A 6,000-nucleotide genomic window follows, 5' to 3' on the forward strand; every position below is an offset into this window, starting at 1 on the left:
TTGAGGGTACTGATGGGGGTACCTCCCCATCCCTCATTAAATGGAAGCAAATTCGGATGCATCTCCTATATGCTCCCTCAGCGATGGAGGTGGGGGCATGGAGGGATGGTTCTCCAAAGCAAAGCCATTGGGTGGGGCAGGCAGTAGGGTTTGACCTGGGTCACAGGTGGGACCGCGGCCTCTGTCTCCCAGAAGCCCTTCTGTGTGACTCACTATGACTTCTGTACTGTCAAGCACCCGGGAATGACCCTCGAGTCCCCAGCGGGAAAGGGAAAACAGGAAGGTTGAGCCCACCAGCCAGCAGGGTCCCATCCCTGGCAGGTGCAGGCTAGGAAAGGCCCTGGGTCAGGCTCTGAGGGACTTGGCTGGCCTCTCCCCAAGCATGTCTCAGTTTACTTCTCTGGGCAGAGCAGGCTCTGAAGGTGCTTGGTTCCTGGAATTCTTGGGCTTCCCATCCCACGGGCTGGATTGCCCCCTGATCGGCCCCTCCTGGGCTGTGGGGTTTTTCGCATCCCTGGGTGGGTGGGGTGGGAAGGATGCCAGAGGCACAGACCCTGAGTGGCCACAGGCCAGGCTGGCTTCTGCACTTACGGTTTCACCCAGAGGTTCCTGACTGTGCTGGGGGTCAGACCCCTGCATGGGAGCTTCGCTGAGGAGCTCCCTGGGTGCCCATCTCCACTGCAGTTTAAGGCAATGAGCTGGCCTCAGCCTCAGTTGCCAGTCAGGACCAGGACCTGCCTGGGTCCCACAGTGAGTCCATGACTGGGTACTTTCAGGCTGCCTGCCATTCGTTGCTCTCTCCGACCTGGGCAAACTCCTGGACAGGTCGGCAAAAATACAGTAGCCTTGACCAGCTCCAGACGCCTCATCTCACCCTCCCCTCCCCGAGCCTGACCACTTCCTGCCAGTCCAGATATGACCACCAGATGGCAGCACAGACTTGTGGAGAAACAGCGAGTGGTGCACCTTACTCTGAGCAGAAGGTTTTAAGAAAGAACAGCAAAGGTGCCGGGGCAGCAATGAGCCTGGCGGCAGGTTCTTTTTCCCCTAGTGTCCTCCCTTGAGTCTCTAGGGAAAACTGACGCAGGTCCTAGGAGCTTTGTGCCCTGTCATTCTGCCTTCCTAGGTCCTTAGCCTGGACAGACCCTCAGTGGGCCACCAGCTTTGAACACTGTGGAGAGGAGATTCCATGGGGAAGTCTGGTTTATGGTAGATGGCAAGTGCACAGGATCCCTGGGTGTCTGGCACTCCTCCTTCCCCTCCCCCACACTCACACCTGCTAGTCCTGCTCAACAGTTTCTCTCTCTGCTGCCCATGTCAGAATCTAGCCTTCCTGTCTTCTTCCTCTGTCCCTCCTGGGCACAGGATCAGAGCAGAGAGAGCAGATGTCAGGCCTCCCAGGGTGTATGAACAGAGGGTGGGACAGCTTGGACAGGCCACAGAACCATGGATGAAGCTGAGACGGAGGGAGCTGTGACAGGCCACACTGGGAGGCTCAGGCCTGGAGCTGGCACTGGGCTCCCTCCTACCACATGCGTCTCAGCTGGGGGAGCAGGCAAGGCTGGCCAGGCGGGAGGAGCGACCCTTCTAGGAGTGGCCTGGGCTGCTGACAGCTCCGTCACACCCCTCAGTTGCAGTGTCCTGGGTGAGGCGCCTGGCATTTTTGGGGCACAGGAGTGGCCAGGGTGGGGTGCCCAGGGGAAAGGGGTGGCCAGTGCCAGTTGCCAGCACATGTGGCTGGGCAGCTTCTCCCAGCCCTGGTTGGCTGCCCCCTGCGTCTCAACCCCCAACATGGTCACCTCTGTACCCTAGTAACACAGCCCTGTCTGCCTGTCCCCTCCCTCTAAGAGCGCCCATCCCAGGGATGCAAAGTTGGATCATGTGCAGGTGCCAAGCTGAGCATGATGGGCACGGTGGAGGTAGAGGGTACAGAGCTGGATGGAGGCAGGGCTGCGGGGGCAAGAGCTGCTCCCACCGATAGGCCCAGGTGGCTGAGCTCTCCCAGTTTCCTTTCACAGCCTGTGGCTCAGGGTGCCCGTGGTCAATCTGCCTGCCTTCAGAGGTGAGCAGTGTGTTCCTAGCATGTGAGGGGCCATGTGGGCTCCTCCTGGCACCATGTCAAGTCCGGCCAGGTCCCCAGGAACTGGGGATGCCCTGGGCCACACTGCCACTCTGTGGTGAGTTTCCCATGGTGGTCTGCAGCAGACAGTTACAATGATGGGGGGTCATAGTGGAGAGGTCTGGCCCCAGGGAGGGCAGGTTGGTGTGCTCCCCAATCCCAGGTGAAAGAAGAGGAGCTTGCTTGTTGCCCACCCTCCCCCAGGGTGCTGTCTGTCCCCTGAGCCTCTTCCCCAGCAGGAGACCTAACCTACTAGGGTCTCCTTCGGCCTGGACTGCACCCCCCAATCCCATGCCTCGATCCCCCAGTAAAAGTGCACTGGGTACGTGAATGGCTTGGGGCAGGACTGCCTCCTTTCACCCCACCCCTGGGCCTGGCTGGGTGGGGGCTGGTGTGGCTGCCAAGCAGGGCTGCTGTCCCCTGGCAGCCACCCCTGCCTTCCCCCCCCACCCCGCCTGAGTCAGGGGAGCTGTCAGCGCTTGCCCCCAGCTTCCTGACTGATGACACACGGCTCCCAGCCTGCTCCCCAAGCCGCTGGCAGCTCGCATCCCTGTCATCCTGGACAGCGGCAGCCGGGGTGGTCCTGAACCCTTCTCTGCAAATGGCCCTCACTCGCAGGTGCCCCAACTCCCCAGCCTCTGGAGGAGGGACGCCTTCGGGAACTGGAGCTGCAGGCAGACATGATCACCTCCAGGACACTGGAGGCAGAGCTCCCACACCCGCTTCCCCTCTGCCTCCACCCCCCACCCCGACACTCACACCCAAGCCCCAAGGCCAGGGCTGAGCTTGCATGCTGTGGGGGCAGTTCTGGCGCAGCCTGCCCATGAGAGAGCTGGCTAGGTTGACGGCAGAATCAGGTCTGAATATGCACACGCAGGTGGGTGTGTCAGCCTTGGCTGCCTCTACCCAGAAACCCTCCATCACTCCCAGGGCTCCCAGCTGGGACAGGAGCCACGCCTCACACCCCCTTTCTCTGGGAAGCACCTGTCTACCGGCTCAGTGCGCCACTTCCCTTCTCGGGAACCATTTGGGTCTGGTTTGGGGGTCCAGCACAATGTATGTCACCAGTATGTTTTGATGACTTTGGCAAATGTGTCGAGATTAAGATCCAGTGTACTACATCAACCCCAACAGCGCCTCCTGGTGACAGCTGGTGCCAGTGTGTACTCAGGGAAGGCTTTGTGTCTCAACCCCCAAGCACAGACACCCCTGCCTTCTCTCTTTAGGGGTGGGCTTCTCTTGGGGCCCTGGCATGTGTCTGGAGTCTTCTGTGGGTTTGGCAGCTTCCCTCTGAGCTCGTGGGCTCTGGGCTCAGTAGATGCCCAGTGGTGATGCCCTGCTTGGGCCTCTAGACTTGCCCATAGCTCAGCCAGGCTATGGTGCCTTGCCTGGACCCCAGAGTACTGGTGAGCTGAGTCCTGAGTCGGCCCACCACCCACCCTTACTCAGTCCACCCGTATCAATAAGAGCCCCAGCTCCTGGTCACTTTCTGCACCTACCTCCTCTGTTTGATCCCCAATCTGTGATCGGAAGACTCAAGTCTAGATGCCAAAACTCCCTTTTCAACAATAACACCTGGAACCTAAAACATCAGGCAGATAAAGGTGGCGCCATGCAGGTGGAAGTGGCAAGAGACTACTGCATGCCCAGCTTGATGTGAGCTTGGGGCCATGACACGCCCTGCAAGCCTCCTGGAGATGGGACTTCCTTGCTCCCAGAGAGGGTTGCCTGGATCCCAGACTCACTGCGGGGGGAGCAGTGAGAGGGTGGGGTACCCTGTGGAGGGAGGAGAGGGCACAATCCCTGCCCTGTTTTTGGATTCGTGACCTCATTCCACAGCCATGTCCCACGGAATGGTGTCACGGCCCCACTGCACAGCCCGAGAGTGTGCTTAGAGCCCAGGGAGGAAGCGGCCCAGACTGACACACCTGGCTCTGCCGAAACCCTGCTCCTGCAGGGGAATCAGGTGGAGGGGGGAGGGGCAGAGGCTTGTGTAGGTGGGTGGGCGTCCCTGACAGTCACCAGACAAGCATGCCAGGCATGCAGCAGGGAGCGTCAGACACCCTGAAAGGGGCAGTCTCAGCTCCTGACAGCCCCAAGTGATCCTGGGCCAGGTGACTCAGCACTCCTGGGGGTGATCATAGATGGTGACAGAGCATGTGGCCCTGGTGGACTGCGGACACCGTGGGTGGGTGTCTAAACCTGTTTGCAATTTAAGCCAGAAAGAGCAGGGAGTGAGGGGCTGGTCAGCACCCCCCTCGAGGGGGTCTCCAGGACCCAGGTCCCTGCAGACTCTTGGGAAGTTCTTGTTTCCCCCTTGTTGCCTGTCCTTCTCTTCCCTTCTATTCCCCTAGGCAGAGCACCTGTCAAGATACCTGGAGTGGGAGCAGGAATGCAGGGATGGGAGGGGAGCACATGGCAAGGAGGCCTTTGGCATTGAACCTTGCAGCAGCAAGGAGGAACTAGTGTCTGATGAACGAACAATCAAACGAATGAACGCATGGATGTCTTACTATGCTGCTTTTGTCCACACCAGCCCCTCAGAGTCTCTGCCTTGACCATGTGGGTCACCCAGTCCCCGGCTGTGGTGGCAGAACATGGGTTTCTAGCACTACTGGGGAAGAAAAAGAACATCAAATATCTCAGTATCATGTCTATGAATCAAATGCTGAAGGGATAACCCTTGGGAAGTATCGAGCTAAATAAAAACACATCATTAAAAGCAGTTTCTCTAGTTTCATTTTGGTTCTTAAAATGCAGCTCCTAGAAAGTGCAACACTGCCCGTACTGGAAGACTCCAGCCAGCACACAGCTCAGCCCCGCCCCTCCCACTGGAAGAGACTGGGACCCTGTGCAGGGTCAGATGGTGGGCCACCAGGGCAGATGCAGGCACGGAGCCCGGAGGAAAGCCCAGTGTTTGGGGTGGAACGGGTCCATGGGGCAGTGAGAAAAAGGGGCCACAGGAAGGAGTGCTGCTATATGACCCCATCCAAAGCCAGGCTTGGCCACAGGGCACTTAACCTGCCCCCAGAAGTGGGAGTGGGTTTGGAGTCCTACCCTGGGACCAAAGCAGTGCCCGCACAGGGCCAAGTCCTCCCCGATGGCCAGGGTCCCTCTGCAGGTCTGGGTCCAGATTCAGCCCCTGCTGGGTCTCATGGGACAGGACTGCTGGCCCACAGCAGTGCAGCTGCCCCAGTGGCCTGCAGGTAGACTGGGGGAGTCAATACAGCAGCCGCAGCCCCAAGCAGCAGCCTCAGGTCAGGGGCAAGATGAGAAAGATGAGGAAGCCCCAGACCATTTTATTGCCACCTGCTGTGTAATTAAGGACTTAATGACCTTTCAGAGGCTGAGGAGCAGGGGAGCATGACCCCTGTAGAGAGCTGAGTCTTTGTGCCCTGCAGGTGCCATGGGTGTGGGCAGTGTCAACACTGTGACCTCTGCTTGCCGCTGCCCCTTCCTCTGCATACCATAGCTGCAATCCTCCAAGGGCTCTGTCCCTCACTGTCCCTGTCTGGGGAGGGACAACTGAGGCCTCATGAGGGGTAGAAAGCGTACATCCCACTCAATCTTTCCTTCAATGTTTCCCAGTGAAGATTTTGATGGTCTTGTTGATCAAAATGCTGCATGGTGTGCTATCAAAATCCAAATCACACAGAAATCGACAGAAAAGAAAGCAGAGACACCCAGACTTTACCACCCAGGAAAACCCACAGGAATATGTGCTGGGCATCAGCCCTAAAAGCCTGGAAATGACAAATACAAGATGGTCAGTAGGTTATCTACCAACAGCTTTGTAAGAATGGGTTCCGGGCAGGTGTTGTGGTATAGTAGGTTAAGCCATGGCTTACAACACCAACATCCCATAGCTGAGTGCCAGGTCT

This window comes from Ochotona princeps, chromosome 10 (assembly GCF_030435755.1).
Source record: "Ochotona princeps isolate mOchPri1 chromosome 10, mOchPri1.hap1, whole genome shotgun sequence".
Taxonomy (NCBI): Eukaryota; Metazoa; Chordata; class Mammalia; order Lagomorpha; family Ochotonidae; genus Ochotona; species Ochotona princeps.